Source organism: Rattus norvegicus, chromosome 17, assembly GCF_021556685.1.
Source record: "Rattus norvegicus strain SHRSP/BbbUtx chromosome 17, alternate assembly SHRSP_T2T, whole genome shotgun sequence".
In the NCBI taxonomy this organism is placed as follows: Eukaryota; Metazoa; Chordata; class Mammalia; order Rodentia; family Muridae; genus Rattus; species Rattus norvegicus.
This window is the reverse complement of record NC_141550.1, coordinates 13,809,175-13,829,909: the sequence shown is the minus strand read 5'-3', so window position 1 is coordinate 13,829,909 and position 20,735 is coordinate 13,809,175. Positions and strand designations below refer to the sequence as shown.

The following is a 20,735-nucleotide window of genomic DNA, read 5'->3' as shown; positions in this document are numbered from 1 at the left end:
AATAGGAAAGTTCAAATTACCTTTAGGTCAACACAAGAAAGGAGAAGCAGGAAAACAATAAGCCATTTAAAAAGCTAAATTATCTTCCAGAAAGCCCTGTGTCAGGACTTTGACATGGATGTGGATATGGGGTGCCAGAAAGCCCTGTGTCACGTGCCAGCCGGTGGACGTGGAAAGGGTGTGCTCGTATCACACGAGGACACAAAGAGCTTTTCGAGATGGTGCAGGTGGCCCTGGGGGATCTGGTCAAGCGAGACTGGGCTGTGACTTGCCATCACACCACCAGAGCCCGAAGGCTCACTTACTGATCAGGCCCACGGAGTAACCCTCGTCTAATGTGGAATGAGACTGTGTGACGCCATCTTACTCTTGGCTAGCTGCACCTTTTCAGGGAGATCACTGTGTAGACGGACCTCAGACTCCATCCACCCTACACTGGGCCAAATTCATCAGCCAGTTCACAAGGTAGGCGCAGTTGCTCCCGTGCTGCTGAGGGAACTGGTCTGCCCAGAAAGTGCCTTGTGCCTCCAGGTCCTGTCTGCCTGGCTGTACACAGGGCAGCAACATATCTGGCCTTGGCACTGTCCCCTTCTGAGGCTGGATAGCTCAGTTGGCAGTGAGGACCTGAGTTCTATCCCCATATAAAGTGCAGGACTCAACAGCTTGGAATGCCAGTTCTAGGGTGCAAGACTCTAGAGTTCTAAGTCAATGAAAGACCCTGTCTCAACAAGCAAGCAAACAAAAACAGAAAATAAAGTGAATGCGTTTGAGGAATTACAAACAAAGCTGTCCTCCGGCCTCCATTAACATGAGCTCACACAAGTGTGCCTGTGACACCAAAGTGTCCGCCTCTGAAACACTCTCTCTCTCTCTCTCTCTCTCTCTCTCTCTCTCTCTCTCTCTCAGTGTCCCTTTCTAATAAAAGGTGACTTAGCCTCCCACAGCCTTGGACTGCCAATCACAGGGCTACATTCCTGAGTAGCTCGTCTCTCATGATATACCCATGATGCTAGGAATCGGTTCATAGTCAGAAAGCTTAAGGGGCTGTCACCCTCTGCTCTGTTCCTTAGGAAAGATCTGAGTTGTGCTGAAATCCATCCGGGGAGCAGGGTTGTGTGACCACAGACCATGGAGCTATCTGAACCTCGGATAGTGGCATATTTATTAGTCCTAAGAAAGGGGGAAGCGAGGCGTTCAGATACAGGCATCCTTTACTCCTACATGGGAACCACAAAGTTGTTTAAAATAAAGAGTCTCCGAGGCCCTTCTGGAAACAAACAAGCTCCTTATTCCATAAATCAAGAGGCCGGCTTCTCATTCTCCCTAGAGGAGGTGGGAAGAGAGAGGAAGAGCAAGGGAGGGAAGGAGTGAGGAGGGCCTGTCGTAGGATGGGGTGGACCAGCAGAAATGTATGCCTGACTCATTTTATGAGGAGTAATGATCCCTTGGGCTTATGAGTGTCTTTCTTCTGAAGATCTAAAGGCGTCCTGTAGACCAGCAGAAGGTTTCTGTTCCCTACAACCAGAAAAACAAGATGGCATTGTGAAAGAACATCAAACAGAGAGATCCTGCCAGAGAGAAAGGCCGAGAGCCCTTTCAGAGCAGGGCGTGGCACTTCCTCCGTGACAGGGCTATGGAGGGATCCTGAGGATGACAGGCCTCCCATGCTGCTCTAGGTCCCTCAGTGGTACAGATCCCACGGGGTCCTTCAGTGATGCCGACCCCACCTTGTCCCTCCACACCATCCTCCACTTCCCTGGCCGCCAAGTCTTTCTACTGCTGTCTTTTGCCTCTTGGGAAACAGCTTGCAGCTAGGACTACGGCCCAAGAACTTTCAGAGTCTCAGCTTTACGTTTAGCCGTACGCTTTTCCACAGCATCTGGCTTCCTACCTCCCGTCTCTTGGTCACTGTATAATATTCCACCACGTAACTGAAACACCTCTCGCCCATTTGCATACTGGAGAAATCTTGGTTACCTCCACGTTCAGGCAGTTTCGAATAAATCTGTTCTGTAGGCAGGTGTGTGTGTGTGTGTGTGTGTGTGTGTGTGTGTGTGTGTGTGTGTTCAGCCTTCTGCTTCTTTGGGTCAAGGATTGCAATTGCTGGGTTGTGTGGTGAGAGGGTTTGGTTTTGTAACAAACTACCAAGCTCTCTCCCAAGTGGCAAGTCCATTTTGCGTTCCTAGCAGCTCGGGTGAACCAGAGCTCCTGTGGCTTGGCTTGACTTTGATCACACAGGTGTTGACAGAAACTTGAGGGCTCCAATCAGAACATTCCATTCTCCAAGCTTCACCCAACAGTCACTAGACAGAAGGCATTTTTCAGGGCTCAGATCTAGAAGTGCTTACTGCAGATCTACAACAAAGCCTTGGGGGTTGTAATTCGGGAATGGGGTGAGTCTCTGCCTCTCGGGGCTTCGAGGTGTGGAGGTTCTGTCTTTTCTGTTCATGCCCCAGATGCTGGAAGAATTCCACATGTGGCAGGACACCTGCTCCCATCTCTGCACTCTTAACCTCAGCTTTCGCTTGGTGCTGAAGATGCTAATCACTGTGCTAAGAAAAACCAGAGGGACCTCGTGCAGGGTGAATAAAAGGACCAGGCTCTCAAGTGTGCCTCACGGCAGAACCTCAGGAGGATCTCTGTTTCCCATCAGAAACATTTATTTATCCTGGAGCTGGAGATATGAAAACATAGAGGTTGAAAAAAACTTTGAGACCACTTGGGATATCCTATAGCGTCTGTTTCCTCTAAGCAAAAGCAAAGGCAGCAGCCAGAGGGAAGGGGGTGCAGCTTGATGCGCACCTGTTGTGCAAGTATGAGGACCTGAGTTTGGATCCCAGGCGCCAGTGTAAATGCCAGTGCTAAGTGGACGGAGTGAGGGGGACGGGTGGATCCCCAGGGTTCACGGACGAGCAGTGTAGCCAAAACAGTGCACTCAAACTCAGTGAGAGACCTGGGTGAAAGAAAGAAAGAAAGAAAGAAAGAAAGAAAGAAAGAAAGAAAGAAAGAAAGAAAGGAAGGAAGGAAGGAAGGAAGAAGAGAGCTAGAAAGACACTTGAGTGAGGTCAACTTCTGACTTAAGCATGTGCACTTCATGTATACACATACCCATACAAACACATGCACACACACAGACACCGCATATTAAACTAGATAGGAGATGGAGAGACAGAAATTGATAGATGCTCCCACAGATGGACAGATAATCAATAGCTATGCAGACTGATGATAAATTTAAAGAGGACAGGTTGAGGATACAATCGGTGTTGGATGATAAATAGGTGACAGATAGATGAGCAGATGACAGAATATAAATAGATGGGAGACGATATAGATGACAGAGAAATGGATGACTGAACGACGGTATATAATAGATTACAGGTAGGTAAATAATAGCTGGTAGATAGATTTTTAAAGTAGTCATCTTATGACAAAAGACAATGACTTGCCCTAAAACCCACATAGAATGTAGCCTTCGTCTGGATCTAGATTGTTAAGAACCAAATATAAATGATATTTAAGAGCTAACCAGAAAGGTTTGAATAAGCCTGGGGATTAAAGAGTATTAAGAAGCAGCGAATGTGCTTGTTAGAGAAGCAGCAGAGTAACGCTGTGGTTCCTGCACTACAGAAGAAGTGTGACAGGCAAAGTGGTGCATGCCTGCCATCCCTGCTGCTCAGGAGGCGAAGACAGGAGCACCCAAGTCCAGGAGTTCCGGGACACAGTGTGCTGTGCCCATCCTGTGTCAGCACTAAGTTCGACATCAATATGGCTGCCACCAGGTTGCCTAAGGAGGAGTGAGCAGGCCCAAGTCAGAAACGAAGCAGACCAAAACTCCTAGGCTGGTTAGTAGTGGGATCACACCTGTGAGCAGTCACTGCACCCCAGCCTGGACAGCGTAGTGAGGAGGACAGTCTCAAGAGGGGAGAGGGGAAAGAAGAAAAGGAAGGGGGAGGGGGGAGAACGGAAGGAAGGGGGAGGGGGAAGAAGAGAAGGAAGGGGGAGGGGGAAGAAGACAAGGAAGGGGGAGGGGGAAGAACGGAAGGGAGGGGGAGGGGAAGAAGAGAAGGAAGGGGAGGGGAAAGAAGAAAAGGAAGGGGGAGGGGGAAGAAGAAAAGGAAGGGGGAGGGGGAAGAAGAAAAGGAAGGGGGAGGGGGAAGAAGGGAAGGAAGGGGGAGGGGGAAGAAGGGAAGGAAGGGGGAGGGGGAAGAAGAGAAGGAAGGGGGAGGGGGAAGAAGAGAAGGAAGGGGAGAGGAAAGAAGAAAAGGAAGGGGGAGGGGAAAGAAGAAAAGGAAGGGGGAGGGGAAAGAAGAAAAGGAAGGGGGAGGGGGAAGAAGGGAAGGAAGGGGGAAGGGGAAGAAGAGAAGGTAGAGGGGAAGGAAGAAGAAAAGGGAGAGGGAGAGAAGGAGGAAAAACAAAGGAAGAAGAGGAGGAAGAAACGTTCTTTTGTTTTAGAGAACTATAGTTGTTCTCCAGAATCCACAAGAAATGGATTCCAAAGACCCTGGCACCCAGGGTACCAAAAGCCTCAGAGGCTCAGTCCCCCAAATAAAATGACATGGTGCTTTCATATAACCTAGGGAGGGACAGAGGAAGGGAGAGAGAGAAAGAGAAAGGAACACACACACACACACACACACACACACACACACACACACGGGAGGGGGGATGAGAGACAGAGAGGGAGAGAGAGATATGCAGAGAGAGAGACTCATCCACATACCTACAAAGTGTAGATAAGGATAAAAAAGTGATCATATTCTACCCAAGTGTCACTGTGTGTTTCACAGTGTGTAGGTGTAGGGTGCAGCCCCGCCCCTTTTACATATGTATAACTTATTTAAATATTTAAAAAACCTCAAGCTAGCCTTCAATAGTCAGATGAAACGTTGGCTTTACTGGTCATTTGAAGCGCAATGCTGGGTTTTAAGCACATCTGGAGGCATTTTAACCAAGCAAAGCCCAATCGGGTGGAAATCTCCAACGTGACAAAGCCTTGTCTGAGGTGACAGGAAGGAGGCTGAGGATGGAGTCTGGCATCAGAGAATCGTGTATGTTCCCATGTTTTGTCCCCTCTGTGCACACACAAGACTGCCTGGGCCATGGGAAACAGAGTCAGACTTCAAGCCCGAACCTGCCTGCTTGGGTCCATGCCAGCGACAGTGGGCGTACAGAGAGGCTGCCTCTTCCCACCACTGAGCAGAGAAGTTCAGTTTACAGAGCTGTGAGCAAGGGCAGTGGCTTCCAGCCCTGCCAAGACTTTTAAAAGTTACACATAGTGACATGTGAGTACTTGAGCTCTGTGGGTCGGAGAAATGACCATTGCTTGGGCAACCTAGGGAGCCAGTCACGGGTGTGACCATGTCTAAGAAGACAGGCACAGGGTGCCGTGATGGTCTGTCAAGGGCTTTTACTGTTGACCTCTGACCTCCCCCCTCCCTGTCAGAAGACCACATGACCCTCTCCCCTACTTCCCAGGATAAAGCTAATCTGCTATTGTTGGTGTCTGAAGGAGCTGCAGCATAAAGACCAGGGCCGGCAAAGGAGCTGCTCACCACAGAAGCAAACCTGAGTAAGGTTTACATAGCAGCAGCATAAGTCTTCAAGTGTGAGGACTGCAGTTAGGGATCCTTAAGACCCATGCGAACATCAGCTGCCTGCAATCCCAGCCCACAGGAGATAGACACAGGGAAGCCCTGCAATTAGCTGGCTAGTTAGCATAGCCAAAAGCACGAGTTCTCTGGGTTAAGAAAGAGGCCCTGCCTTGATATATAAAGGATGTATGAAGGAAGTCGCCTGAATCAACCTACACACACACACACACACACACACACACACACACACACGTACACACGCACATGCACATGTGAACACACACCTGTTTGCACACCCCACACAAACTCACATTCAAGAATAACAAACCAGCCTCTGCGGAACACCATAAACAAGTTGGCGAACACTCGTTTCCGATGGTTGACTTTTGTTTGCAAAGGCCAAAGACCCCATCTCAGGGGTCCTCAGTCTTGCTGAATATTAAAACCATTGGGAATACAGTTCAAGAGGCCCCCCTTCTCTCTTCCAGACAGGGTCTGTGTATCTCAGTATAGCCTCAAATTCACTACAAAGCCAGAGATGACCTTGAACTTCTGATCCTCTTCTCTTTGTTAGCATTTCTTCTAGGCTCCGCCCCACGGTTACCTGGCAACAGCCAGATATGGCTGGCTTACTATAAAAGGAGCTGTTGGCCTTCGGCACCCCCCTCGCTCTCTTACCCTCTGCCCCTTCTCCCTCTCTATTCCACCCTCTCTCCATGTGTCCTTTGCCAGCTTGTTCTCTCTCTCTCCCTTCCTCCCCTCCTCCTGCCTTTCTTTCTCTCTATTCCCTTCTCAACTCCCCTTCCCATGCCCTAAATAAACTCCATTCTGTACTAGACCTGGTCCTGTGGTCGGTACCACAGCATGGGCCCCCAGAGGCATCCCCTCCCACCTCACCATACCTCGTTCTATCAAGCACATCCTTGGCTCCTTTTCCTTTTTATAAAACACAACACTCTTCACCTGTGCAATGCTGGGATTATATGTGTCGGCGACCATGCCTGGTGTGCACAGTGCTAGGGCTCAAATGTAGGGTTTCTTGTGTGCTAGGTAAGTGCTCTACAAACAGAACGACATTCACCGCTCTCAAGAGATTTTGAAAATGAAGGTAAAGTTCTGAGGTTATGAAGGATGCCTGGGTTTGAGAGGCCCTGCCCTGGGTGGACTGTAAGAGTACCAGCCCACAGGTGGCCAGGGTCTCCTGCTTTTCTCATTAGTTTAGAATGAGCCCCTGCTAAAGTTTAAACATGGACTGAGTGTCTCTCAGAAGCTCATGAACTGGTGAGGGTGTGGAGAAAGAGGAACACTTCTCCATTTTTGGTGGGATTGCAAGCTGGTAAAACCACTCTGGAAACCAGTCTGGAGCTTCCTCAGAAAATTGGACATTGCACTACCTAAGGACCCAGCTATACCACTCCTGCCCATATACCCAAAAGATGCTCCAACATATAACAAGGACACATGCTCCACTATGTTCAAAGCAGCCTTATTTACAATAGCCAGAAGCTGGAAAGAACCCAGATGTCCTTGAGTAGAGGAATGGATACAGAAAATGTGGTACATTTACACAATGGAGTACTACTCAACTATCAAAACCAATGACTTCATGAAATTCTTAGGCAAATGGATAGAACTAGAAAATATCATCCTGAGTGAGGTAACCCAGTCACAAAAGAACAGAAATGGTATGCATTCACTGATAAGTAATGTGTGGATATTAGCCCCAAAACTCAGATTACTTAAGATATAATCCACAGACTACATGAAGCTTAAGAAGAAGGACTACCAAAGTGTGGGTGCTTCAGTCCTTCTTAGAAGGGAGAACAAAATTATTCATAGGAGGGGATATGGAGACAAAGTGTGGAGCAGAGACTGAAGGAGTGGCCATTCAGAGGCTGCCCTACCTGGGGATCCAGCCCACATACATACAGACACCAAACCCAGACAATATTGCTGATGCCAACAAGTGCATGCTGACAGGAGCCTGATATAGCTGTCTCCTGAGAGGCTCTGCCAGAGCATGACAAATACAGAGGCGAGTGCTCAAAGTCAACTATTGAACTGAGAACAGGGTCCCCATTAGAGGAGTTAAAGAAAGGATTGAAGGAGCTGAAAGGGTTTGCAACCCCATAAGAACAACAATACCAACCAACCAGAGCTCCCAGGGACTAAACCACTACCCAAAGAGTACACATGGACAGACTCATGACTCAAGCTGCATATGTAGCAGAGGATGACCTTGTTGGGCACTAATAGGAGAGGAAACCCTTGGTCCTGCCAAGACTGAACCCCCCCAGTGTAGGGGAATGTCAGGGCAGGGAGGCAGGAAGGAGTGGATGGATGGGTGGGGGACACCCTCATAGAAGAGGGGTGAGGGGAGGTTGGGATAGCGGGGTTATGGATGGGAAACCGGGAAAGAGGATAACATTTGAAATGTAAATTTTAAAAAATCCAATCAATCAATCAATCAATCATCAATCAATCAAGCTTGTGGACTAGAAACGAGGCGTTCAAGTGTGCACCAGGAAAGGACTGCTGCTGCTGCATGAGAAAGGGCTTCAGAAGGAGTGGATTGTTATAAAGAGGTCACCCCCACACTTGTCCACCTATGTACAGGATCTTTTCTTTTTTCTTTCTTTCTTTTCTTTTCTTTTTTGCCTTGTAAGGGAGAGCTCACCCGGTCCTGGCACTATGCTCTCTTTGGCTCCTGCTACCATAACCATGAGCCAAGCAACTCTCTTTATTTATAAAATAATCATTGAACTGTTTTCTTACAGTAACATAAACTGAAACAGTCTGAAGCCACACAAGTCATGACAGGTGTTATCTTCCTGTTTAAAAAGAGTCACAGAAAAAATGCCACTGCCGGCATAATGTATTTTTGTAACTTGCTAAGTCTTTTTTGAAAGAACCTATTTGACAGGATGCAGGTGTTAGTAAGAAATTCAATCCTCAGGGATTCGAGAGAGGGCTCAGGGGTTAGGAACTCTTGTTGCTCAATCATGGGAACCACAGTCCTGATCTCGGCACCCACAACCAGCTCAAAACCTCCTGTGACGTAGATCAGGGAACCTTACACCCTCTCCTGGCTTCTTCTGGTCACTCGGGTATGCGTGCATGTGCTCCAACGCGCACATGCGTGCCCTTGTATACACACGCACAAAGACAAAGATGATACACACACACACACAAACATACACACACACACACACACACACACACACACACACACACACGAAAAGGAAGCCATGGATTTGAAGGACAGCAATGAAGAAAATCCATGGAGAGTTGGGAGGGAGACAAGGGAAGGAGGAAATGGCATAATTATATTATAATCTTAAAACATTAAAAAATTACAGAAAAAGACCACATTCAATCCCATCTCCCCAAACTTTTTTAAATTATAGAAAAAGAAAAAAACCTGATATCTTAAGGTATTGACTAGCTAAGCAAACCAACACACCGTAGCATCTCTTTCACAGTAAAGAAAATGTATTTTCCTTGAGCCGGTACAGGCCTGGCCAAGGACTTCATTGTTGTGTTTGAGACATGGTCTTGCTATGTAGCTCCAATTGGCCTCATATTCAATATGTGTGCCCAGCTAGGCTCAAATTCACCGCAATCCTCCTGCCTCAGCCTCATGAGTGCTGGGATTACACACTTGGACGGTGATCCCATTATTTACAGGGAGGAACTGAAGCCTGCAGTTATGGAGTTTGCTTAGGGCAAAGCTGGAGAGCAGTCCACCCATCTCCCTATTACCTTCTTCCTTCCCCTTGACCTTCTGCTGGGCTATAAGGCAGATAAAGGGGAAGTGGTCTTTTCCTGGGACACTGAGCAAAGTTACTCACTGTTACAATATACTGGGGGAAAAAGTCACTATTGGCGTTGGTTGAAATTATCCTTGACTCTTGTTGCAAAAACTCTTCTGAGGTTCATTTCCCTATAAACAACAAAGATGCCAGGGCTGGGGCTATGTGATTCTCTGGTTAGCAGCTGGATCAGCCTTATGCCAGCCCTAGACATCTCCACTGCATAGCACGAGACAACCAGAAAGACCTCCGCTGGTTGCCTGGGCTCCTGAAGTGCTGGGTGTCAGCCAGCATTCTTTGAATTGGTTTAGAGAACACTGGATTCCATCTCACGCTTTGGCTAACTTTAGATGACCCTGCAGCCATGTTCACCTTGGCCAGATGGGCTGCATCACCCCTGTTGATCTAGTCATGGGAATGATGTGACATTGTCTATCAAGGCAAGACTATCATTGCCCGAATATATGTATATGGTCAATTGTTCCGAAACCAAAGGCCATGTGTACTAGCTGGCGTTGTGTGTCAACTTGACACAAGCTAGAATTACCACAGAGAAAGGAGCCTCCCTTGAGGAAATGCCTCCATGAGACCCAGCTGTAAGGCGTTTTCTCAATTAGGGATCAAGGGGGAGGGCCCAGCCCATTGTGGGTGGTGCCGTCCCTGGGCTGGTGGTCCTGGGTTCTATAAGAGAGCAGGCTGAGCAAGCCAGGGGGAGCAAGTCAGTAAGTAACATCCCTCCATGGCCTCTGCCTCAGCTCCTGCTTCCTGACCTGCTTGAGTTCCAGTCCTGACTTCCTTTGGTGATGAATAGCGATGTGGAAGTGTGAGCTGAATAAACCCTTTCCTCCCCAGCTTGCTTCTTGGTCATGATGCTTTGTGCAGGAATAGGAACCCTGAGGAAGACACCATGGCTCACCCAAACTCTTGACTGTGATTGGTCCAAATCGCCTCTCTTCAGCTATACAAGTAGCTGCTCAGAGTCACCCAAGCCGTCCCTCTCCGACCAGGCTACTCCCAGGCTGACGAAAGGTTCTGCTTAGTTTCTTGCAGCAGTGGAGGAGGAGGCAGAATGGCAGCGACTGTGCGAGATAAGCAGGCAAGAGGCCAAGCTGCAAGAAGGCAGTGGCCTCCCCTGTAACCAAAGAAGTTGAACAACCTGAGAGCACCCAGAGCAGGAGTGAGTCTGAGGGAAGATTGGTCAGATTGTGAAACTGAGGGATTACAGCTGAGGGAGCCAGACAACAGCTTCCATGGCCTCCAGTCACCAGATGGTTCCAGGTAGCTGTCAAGTCTTCAGACTCTGTACTGAAAGCTGTCACTCGGTCACTGCTACAGGCTAGCACGCGAGCCTGAATGAAGATAATAACATTTATAGGATGTAGTCAAATAAGAAAGTGCCCCAAGTGTCTCGTTATAGCTGAATTCATACGTGAGGGGCTGGCCATCTGTCCATACAATGCAATCATATGCAGCCTTGACAGGGAAGGAACCTTAGAACATTATATATGTTAGAGTAAGTCAGTCACAGGTAGACAAGTACTTCATGACTTCGCTTGTCCCTGGCGTCTGGTGTAGTCCAGGCTACAGAGATGGAAAGTGGACAGTTGGTTGTCAAGAGCTGGGGTCGGAGCGGGTGGGGAATTGTTGTTTCTCAGGTGCAGAGTTTCTGGGGATAGATGGCCCTGGTGTCACCCAACAGTGGGCATACACACACTGCCAATTTACTAAACAGTTTAAAATGCTATCTATTGTTTTTGTGTGTGTGTGTGTGTGTGTGTGTGTGTGCATCTTTTACCTGGACGGATGTGTGTGCACCACTCATGTGCCTGGCGCCCGTGGAGGCCAGAAGAGGGGATCAGATATCCTGGAAATTGAACCCAGGTCCCCGGAAGAGCTGCTGGTGCTCTTAACTGCTGAGCCGTCGCTCCAGCTCTTGCACTGAACACTTTCAAGTGTGTGAGATGGCTCATTGTATCCTGTGGATACGATGCCACGATTTAAATCGATACGAAGATGACATGACTTGGCTGTGGACTTTTTCCACCTTTCTTTGTCTAGAGGTCACATATTATGTGGCTTGAGTGTTAGCTGTAGACAGTGGCTCTGTTTTGCTTAATAGGGGCTCCAAACTAGAGGTATTGGTTCTGCCCAAAATCCTCCCACGTTACTGACCATGTCAGTGATGGTAGCGAATACTCTGACAGTAGTTACCGTATAATGTTGATGATGATGGTGGTGGTGGTGGTGGTGGTGGTGGTGGTGATGATGGTGGTGGTGGTGATGATGGTGGTGATGGTGATGATGATGGTGGTGATGGTGATGATGGTGATGATGGTGATGATGATGGTAGTGGTGGTGATGGTGGTGATGGTGATGATGATGGTGGTGATGGTGATGATGGTGGTGGTGGTGGTGATGATGATGGTAGTGGTGGTGATGGTGATGATGAGGGTGATGATGATGACTGTGGCACTAAATGCTTGGATCCAAATGACATTTACATTATCTTTGTATGAATGAGAAGACTTATGCTTTGAAACTTCACAGACTGCTCACAGGGTGAAGATATACTTGTGGGTATGTGTGTGCGTTGGAGTTAGGAGGAGGGTCATATATTTGTGTGTGCGCAGAAGATTGACACTAACCTCACATATTATTCTCTTGGACCTGTGCCCCTTTCTCTTGAGACGCGATCTTTCACTGGCCTGGAGCTTGCCAATTTGGCTAGGCTAGCTAGTTGGTGATCCCCAGAGTCTCTGCCTCCCCAGTGCTGATAACAGGCATGTGACCACCAAGATTGACTTCGTAAAGTGGGTTCTGAAGAGGGAACTCAGTTCCTCCTGCCTGCAAGACAATCAATTTCTAACTGAGCTATTCCCAAGACAAAACTGGGGAAAAAATGTTTTAGATGTGCACACCCAGCACAGGCCATCTCTGGAATCCATCAGCCATTTTGACAATGGCCACTCACATTATTTTTATGCCCAAACCGTATTTCTTACATCTTGCCCAACCCGGTTCTGTTTGCTCACACAATACTAGAAAGCCGGCATGGTTCCAGGCATCCAAAGCTGACAAACTGTCTGGGGTTCTGTTAGGGTCTCAAGACCGTGCTAGAATAAAAAGCGATATGCTCTGAAAAGCCCGGGGATGGTCATGAGGGCTGTGCCACCAGCCAAAGTGCCATGGAAGGTTTGCTTTTGTGAGCCACTGGCAGGGAGACAGGCTGAGGGGTCCTATCACCCTGAAGCCTCAAGTGAAAAAACAAGGAGAGCCAGTATTGTATGAAAAACATTGCCCGGCGATACAACACACATCTACTCACCTTAGTAGGGACTCCTGTAGGGTTAAAAATTCTGAGCTCATAGACAAGCTTTGAAAATCCACCAATCCCTGAGCTCAGAACCCACCAGTCCCTGAACTCAAAAACCTACCAATCGTGGAACTCAAAAGCCCACCAATCGCTGAGCTTGCAAGCTCAGGACTCGAAAGCCCACCAATGGAAACCCCGCACTGGAAAACTCCACCCCCAAGAAACCCTATATAAATATGTCTCCCACTCAGTTCTGCGCCTCAAGCCACACTCTTGTGTGGTTCCTCAGAGCCTTTGTATGAGGTTTGGCTCCCGATTATCAGGATGCCTTTCCCCTCAGAGTTGCAACAGTTGCATTGAGGAAAACTTTCCCCTCAGAGGTGTAACATTTGCAGACTCCTGAGACCGCAAGGTAGGTATCAGTCAGAAAGGATTGAAGGGACACAGAACACAAGACCAAGTTCTCAGGAGAAAGGAGATTTAATCACCTCAGAGGAGAAAGGGGCAAAGGAGCTGAGGAAGAGGGAGGGACCAAGGACGGCCTCAGGATAAAATGGAGATAGATAGAGCCCATAGGCAACGGCAGTTTATTTGGAAGAAGGGGAGACCCAGCTTTAGGAGGACCTGATTTGTTTTAATTGCTGCCCTGCAAAACTTTCAGTGGGGACCTTGGTAGTGAGTCTCAGGAAGAGGAAGTGGCCAAATAATGGAAAAGACCTTGGGGGCTAACTTTAGGGATATAATCTTTGGTTTATCAAGGGAAGGACAAGGTCTGCCAGTGCCACGTTTTCTATGCTTGGGGCTGCTAGTGCCCTTGCTTCTGAGGGTTTCAGTGTGTCCTGGCTTCTGTATCTGGGTGTTCCTGGGCATCAGGGCTGAGGGCAACCTGTCCAGTGCCATATTCCTGGGTTCTCCATTTCCCTGTCTGCTTTGTTTGCCTGGCCCAGTAAGTTATATCTGTGTTTTCTGAGCTAGCAGGCTCTGACTGTTCTTCCACCTTGTAGTCGTCATCGTCATTGAGGCCAGCATCCTCTTCCTCCTCCTCTTTCTCCTCCTTCTCTCCCTCTTCCTCTTCCTCCTTTTTCTCTGCCTTCTCCTCCACAACCACTTCCTCCTCTGGCTCCTTCTCCAACAAGTTCATTTCCTCTGTCCTGTCCTCTGTCTTCCCTTCCTCTTCATTATTTCTCTTCTTCCTCTGCCTTCTCATCCCTCTTCCTCATGCTCTCCCTCTTTTCTTCTCCTTTCTCTTCTGATTGACACAGAATTGTGCAACACCATGTGTGTGTGTATGTGTGTGTGTGTGTGTGTTTGTGTAACACACAACGACCAACGGGTGTTTAGCATTTCGTTACCCTAGTCATCCTTCGTGCTCAGAACACTCAGATGTTGTGAAGGTTATTCTTGACTGGGGGTGAGTGAAGCTCGACTCTGGGTGTGCCTGTCCTGATACTTCTGTAGATTAGCCCCTTGATGGATTTGGATTGTGATACCATCACTGGGGGTTTTGGGAGGTAGGGGTTGGGGTTTAGATCAAGGACAGAGATCACTGGGGTGTGCCCCTCAATTTCTCATTCTCTCACTGTTCAGCCTCTGAAGTGAAGGCGGGCTTCTGCCACACCCCCTAAAAGTGGGGCCAAAGTGGCATCCTTCTTTATACAATTTGTGTCAGTATCTGGTCATGATGATGATAGCTCACTAAGTTACTTACTTGTTCTCTGGTTATTTAGAAATGCTCGAATTACCCTAGATGCACAGAACACATGAAACTCAAGAAGGATGACCAAAATGCGAATGCTTCACTCCTTCTTTAAAAGGGGAACAAGAACACCCTTGGGAGGGAATAGGGAGGCAAAGTTTAGAACAGAGGAACACCCATTCAGAGCCTGCCCCACATGTGGCCCATACATATACAACCACCAAACTAGATAAGATGGATGAAACAAAGAAGTGCAGGCCAACAGGAACCGGATGTAGATCTCTCCTGAGAGACACAGCCAGAATACAGCAAATACAGAGGCAAATGCCAGCAGCAAACCACTGAACTGAGAAAGGGATCCCCATTGAAGGAATCAGAGAAAGGACTAAAAGAGCTGAAGGGGCTCGAGACCCCATATGAACAACAATGCCAAGCAACCAGAGCTTCCAGGGACTAAGCCACTTCCCAAAGACTATACATGGACTGACCCTGGGCTCCAACCTCATAGGTAGCAATGAATATCCTAGTAAGAGCACCAGTGGAAGAGGAAGCCCTTGGTCCTTCCAAGACTGAACCCCCAGTGAACGGGATTGTTTGGGGGAGGGTGGTAATGGGGGGAGGATGGGGAGGGGAACACCCATAGAGAAGGGGAGGGGGAAAGGCTAGGGGGATGTTTCCCCGGAAACCGGGAAAGTGAATAACAATCGAAATGTAAATAAGAAATACCCAAGTTGATAAAGATGAAAAGAAAAAGAAAAAGAAATTCCCCTGACAGAGTTTCAGGGCAGTGATGTTTCCTCCTCATGCAGGCACAGTCAGTGCTCCCCACGGCCAGGCCTTCTCTGCCTTCCTTTCCTCTCCGCTGCCTCCTCCCCGTGCCCACTACAGCGCTATTCATGGTAGCCAAAGCACCCAGCCCACCCAAGGGTCAGTGCTCAAGAGCATTGGGACGTGGGAACTCCTAGAAGTGAGTAGGGCTGGGCTTGGAGGTACATTCCTATCAGCTTGGCCTTTGGGAGGTTGAGGCAGGAGGACCACAAGTTCAAGGCCAGCCTGGCCCAAATGTGTCTGGCTCAGGTGTGTCTCCTGGGCCAGCAGCTGTGTGCAAGGTGTGACCTTCGAGCCCAGCCACGGGCTGTAGGTTGGGGATGCCGGCTGCCAGCACTCCGGGGACAAGAGACACGGAATGAAAGGGCTCAGCAATGCCCCTGAAGCCCATGTAATCACCTCAGATCTCCATAAACATGAAACAACCCACACAAAAACACTCGCAATTAACTACAGGAGTGTTTTAAGAGTGGGTGGGAGAAGTTTTTATTGGAATACATAATGGGAAGCCTTTGAGGGCAACCCTATGCCCTTTCCCCAGCTACTGGCATTTTAAGTGCCCTCTGCCTTTGAGCAAGGATTGCTTCTCCATTAAAACAAACAAAAAAAAAAAATTTAAAACTCCAAGTTATCAACCTGAAGCTTTGGGAGGACTACGATGTCATTTTTGAAAAACTGGCTTATTGTGAAAGGCTCAAAATGTTGAAACAGCGGGGTTAGTGAAGAAGGACAGAAGGAAGGAGAAACAGCTCCCGTATGGACTTTTCAGCAAAAAGGTTGAGCATGTGGCTAAACGACAACAGAATTCTCACCTAGCACATGTGATGCCCGGCTTCCCTGCCCAACCTTGGAGGTGTGCAGAGAAGCAGAAGTTTCTAGAAGATAACCACATTTAAAACTAAGCCACTCAGAGATGGACTGGACAGCTCAGACCTGTCATTCCCTCATCTGGGGAGGTCGAAGCAGGAGGATTGCCACGAGTTCGAGGCTTATGGGGTCTAGAGTGATTCTGAGAACAGCCTAGGCTGCTGTGTTCATTGATTCATCAATGTAGGGGTCAATTCACTGGGGAGCAGTTATCAGTACAGGGAGGGGGCTGAGATGGCCCCATGCCTCCTTCCACCCAAGCACCACCCCAAAAGTGTGGGGTACCAGTGGTTTCTTCTCACCAATGAGGTCCAGCCAGGGCTGCCCCTCTCACAATCAGACTGCGACCAAGGTGCTGTATGCCTTAACTTTTGCATAGCAGTGACCATGGTACAAACAGAGACAACGAGCTTGCTTTAGCTTATAGTTCCTGAGGGATTCATCCATCATGGATGAGAAGTTTTATCCATGGTAGCAAAAGCATAGAGTAGAGGTGTTCACACCATGGTGGACCAGTCACAGAAAGTAGGGTCCAGGTCACAAACGGCAAAGACGTGAGCCCACGGGGAACATTTTACACTCAGACTAGAACATACACTCAGGCTTTGTCTTGTCATTTACAGAGGCACCCCTGCCTGTCCTCGAGGCGACAAGTCCCAAGTGGCAGAGTTGTAGATACAACATGTCTACAAGCTAATGGCTTCAGTTGTAGAGCCACAGGAACCACATCCTCAACCACAGTACATGTTCGCAAGGGGATATCAAGCTTCCTGTGAGAACACAGGCAGAAGGAATGCTGGGAGACAAGCTTGTGAGAACAGAGCAGGAGACTGGGTTGGGGCTTCCAGAACTCATGGATACCGGGAGATGATGAATAATAGGTGGTTAAAGAGAAAAACCAACCATATTAAATTTAATATGCATATAATTTGTCTATTAAAATTATATGGTCCGGTGTATTTTATTACATCCATAGGGTTGAGCAGTCATGAGCACCGTCTGATGTCAGAACACTTTCGCTTCTCTCGAGAGGATCCTGGCGCTCGTTTTGAGTGATACCTTCTCATTTCCCTCTCTCGCAGCCTCGCAGCCCTAACTCCCCGTGCACACTGCTCTACCCTGGCGTCTCACGTGGGGATCATATGCTATGAGTCGGCAGTAGCTCACTTCTCTCCCTTCCTACGCTGCTTTCAGGTTCCTCCATGTGGTAGCCTGGATCCTTCTACCCCAACTCTCCTGCCTCAGTGTATGGGCGCACCACATTTTATTCGTTGATGAGCTGGGAGACATGTGAGCTGTTTTCTCTTTGGGACTATCATGAATTGTGCTACATGGGAGCTAGACCAGGTTATCCTGTCAAGTTCCTCCATTTTGATGGAACTGTCACAATTCTAGAAATAACAATAACTTGGTTTCTAGAACTGAAGTGACTTGTGTTTCTAGATTCTTGCTCTTATACACTACTTGTTAGCTATGGGAAATAGAACCTCCCAGTCAGAAGGAACTCCCCCGACGTGAGCCTGATTTCTCCTCTGTGCCATACCATGTTGCTCTCTGCCCATCTATGATGACAGTAACTCTTATCAGATATCTCTAACCCAAAGGATGAATCCACTTCAGTGTCCCCTTTTGCCTCAAACCCGAACCCCCTCATCACTATAAATATCTGTATACTGGAGACTGTTGATGTCTGCTACTTAGCACATGTATGAAGGACTGTCGTGTTGCTTTCTTTGATGTTAAGAAACCAAGTATGTGCCAAAATGATCTGTGAGAAACACTGTGGGAATCAAGGGTGTGATGTTTTGTGTGGGATGGTGTTGGGTATGTGATGTGATGGATGTGTGTGTGTGTGTGTACATATGTGTGTGATATATGTATGTGTGATGTGTATGTTCACACAAGCGTGATGTGTATGGTGTGTGTGTGTGTATGTGTGTGTTGGGCGTGTGTGTTGGGTGTGTGTGTGTTGGGTATGTGGTATATGTATATGTATGTTGTATTGGTATATGGTATATCAGTGCGTGGTATATGAGTGTTCATGTGTGTCATATATGTTGGATGTGTGGTATATTATTTGGAGGATATGTGGATGTGGTAGTGTGGTATATGGTGTATGTGTTTTGTTTGCATGTGGTTTGTGTGGTAATATGGTGTGTGATATGTGATATGTGTGGTATGTGGTGTATGTGTGGTATATGTGTATGGTATGTGTAGTGTATGGTGTGTGTGTGTGTGTGTGTGTGTGTGTGTGTGTGTGTTTTATATGTAGTATGTGTGTGAGGTATATGTCTCTGCATGTCCATTATCAATCTAGCTATATCAGCAGGTTGATGGTGGGACAATGCTGGAGAAGGAGGCATGAACTCATGTTTGCTTTACTACAGTTTACAACAGGCAAATGAATGTAGACCGATAAATAACTGTGTGTGTGGATGAAAACACACCCAGATGATTCCCAGCTTACAAGGTTCAGACTTAATGGATCAAAGGCAATATATATTCTGTAGGAACCATATTTAGGATTCTGAAGTTTGACCTTTTCCCAGGCTAAGGATGCATGGCATGGACCTGGCTTGAAGAAGCCTGTGGCAGAAACCACTCCCAGCTCCCAGCCAACCTCAGGGGCGGAACTGGCTACTCTCCAGTGAGCTGGTTCTTCAGGTTCATGCATGGAGCAGTGCTTCTGTTCCTGTCCCCTCACTGTGTGCTTCTGGGACACAGCTAGAGGAGCCTGTGTCTCACCAGCTCTGTTAGCAAGAAAGTCTGGAAGCATGGCATCCGGCAAAGCCAACTCATTATCCTGAGTTCTTACACCACAAACATCATTTTCCAATGGACCAAAGAACAGAACTGCAATTTCCCGGAGACACGGCTGCTTCCAGGATCGGGGCAAGAAAAGCACAAGATGAGCGGGAACATTTTGTGGTGCCAGGATTGAGAGTGTATGCAAGACAGAGGGAAAACTAAGAAATGGGAGGTCCTTAGGGAGCATGGAAGGCAACCTGAGTAATGCTCCAGTGGCCGAAACAGGAGCCAATTGAGCAACAAGAGAAGCAGAGGCTTCGATTGCAACAACCCGGAGAATAAAATAAATATCCATGGATGCACGCTGACAAAAAATAAACGATTAAAAATAAACAAAAGAGGAAACGGGACAAGTGTCCCTTCAAAAACTCCATGTAATCAACAGAGAAGGAATGAGAGTGGAAAAAACCCTCAGTTAAGAGCTGCCTGGTGGAAGTGGCTGCAAGAGAGAGAGAGAAAGGGGAGGAGGGGAGGGAGGAAGAGAGAGAGAGAGAGAGAGAGACAGACAGACAGACAGACAGACACACGCAGGGATGCCACCACGTGGGTCGGTCTCTGGGAGACAGGAGATTGGCACAGCCTCAAAGTACCCACCCCCAAACACTTATTACTCACAGTGCAACTTAACGCAAGTCTGGAGATACTTTGATCTGCCTCAAGGGGCTTGATGTCACTCTGTCTGCCCTTGAGCATAAGGTGAGCTTGATGAGGAAGGAAAGAGAAACCTCACCTCCAAGAGGAGGGACCCCACCCCCAAGGTGCCACCACTAGCATATGTCCCAGGTTGCCACCAAGAGGGAAGTCACCTGGCCTCATGCCCTCTGACCTGGGGCATTGAGGTCACTTGACCTCTAAGTCTGTGAGCCCAGTGCAACCATGGGAAAATAGCACAGAAACACAAACTATGGGACAAATGTCCAAAATGCTGGTGGCAAGGAGAGGCCAGAAACAGTCATAGATGTAGGACTAATCAGTTGCTAAATAAAATGCACAATTCTGGACCAGATGCTGGGACAGAAAGGGGGACATTCATGGGAAAGTAACATGCTTACTAGAGCAACGCACCAATGAGGTTTTCTTAGTTTAAACAAAAGTTTGTAAAATCTTAATGTCAGGGGGAGCTCCTTGAAGAAGAAAAGTCTCTACACTGTCATTCTAGCTTTGCTTCTGCTGCTGTGACAGAATATGTTTGCCAAAAACGCAACCAAGAGATGAAAGCGTTTGCTTGGAATACAGTTCCAGGTTACAGTCCATCGTTGTGGGGAAGTCAAGCCAGAAGCTGAAAGGTAACATCCACAGTCAAGAGCAGAGATGGAGTAAATGCCTGGATCCTTGCTTCCTTGCTCTGAGCTAGCTTTCTCTTGCCCTATGCTGGTCAGAAACTCCTGCCTAGGGAATGGCACCGCCCACCATTGGCTGGCAGCAAAAATTACTTATGATGTATATTTTTAACTATCTATGCACACGCATACACACAAATGTGCACACAGGCACATACCACAGAGAAGGATGTTTGGCAAGGAGGGTGACAAGCAGCCCTTGTTTAGGTCAGTGAGAACAAACACAATCTCTTGACACAGTCTTGTTCATCTACATTTACAAATCTTCCTGCAACTTAATACTCTTGAACGCAAACCTTCCAGGGAAAACTCTGCCAATGAAACACGTGTGGACATTCCCCAAACTCACCTGAGACTTAGGCTAGGAGAGGGGACTAAGGAGGCTTGTGGAGAAAGAACCACAGAAATACACACCAGGGGCATGGCTCCTGTGCTTCTTTAGTAAGACAAAGAGGAATCTTGATGAGATTCATACGG

General features: G+C 47.9%; 1 pseudogene; it reads left to right on the top strand.

Annotated features, from left to right (window-relative positions):
* Positions 1–3,639: 3,639 nt before the first annotated feature.
* Positions 3,640–3,918, top strand: LOC148000010 (signal recognition particle RNA; annotated as a pseudogene).
* Positions 3,919–20,735: the final 16,817 nt, after the last annotated feature.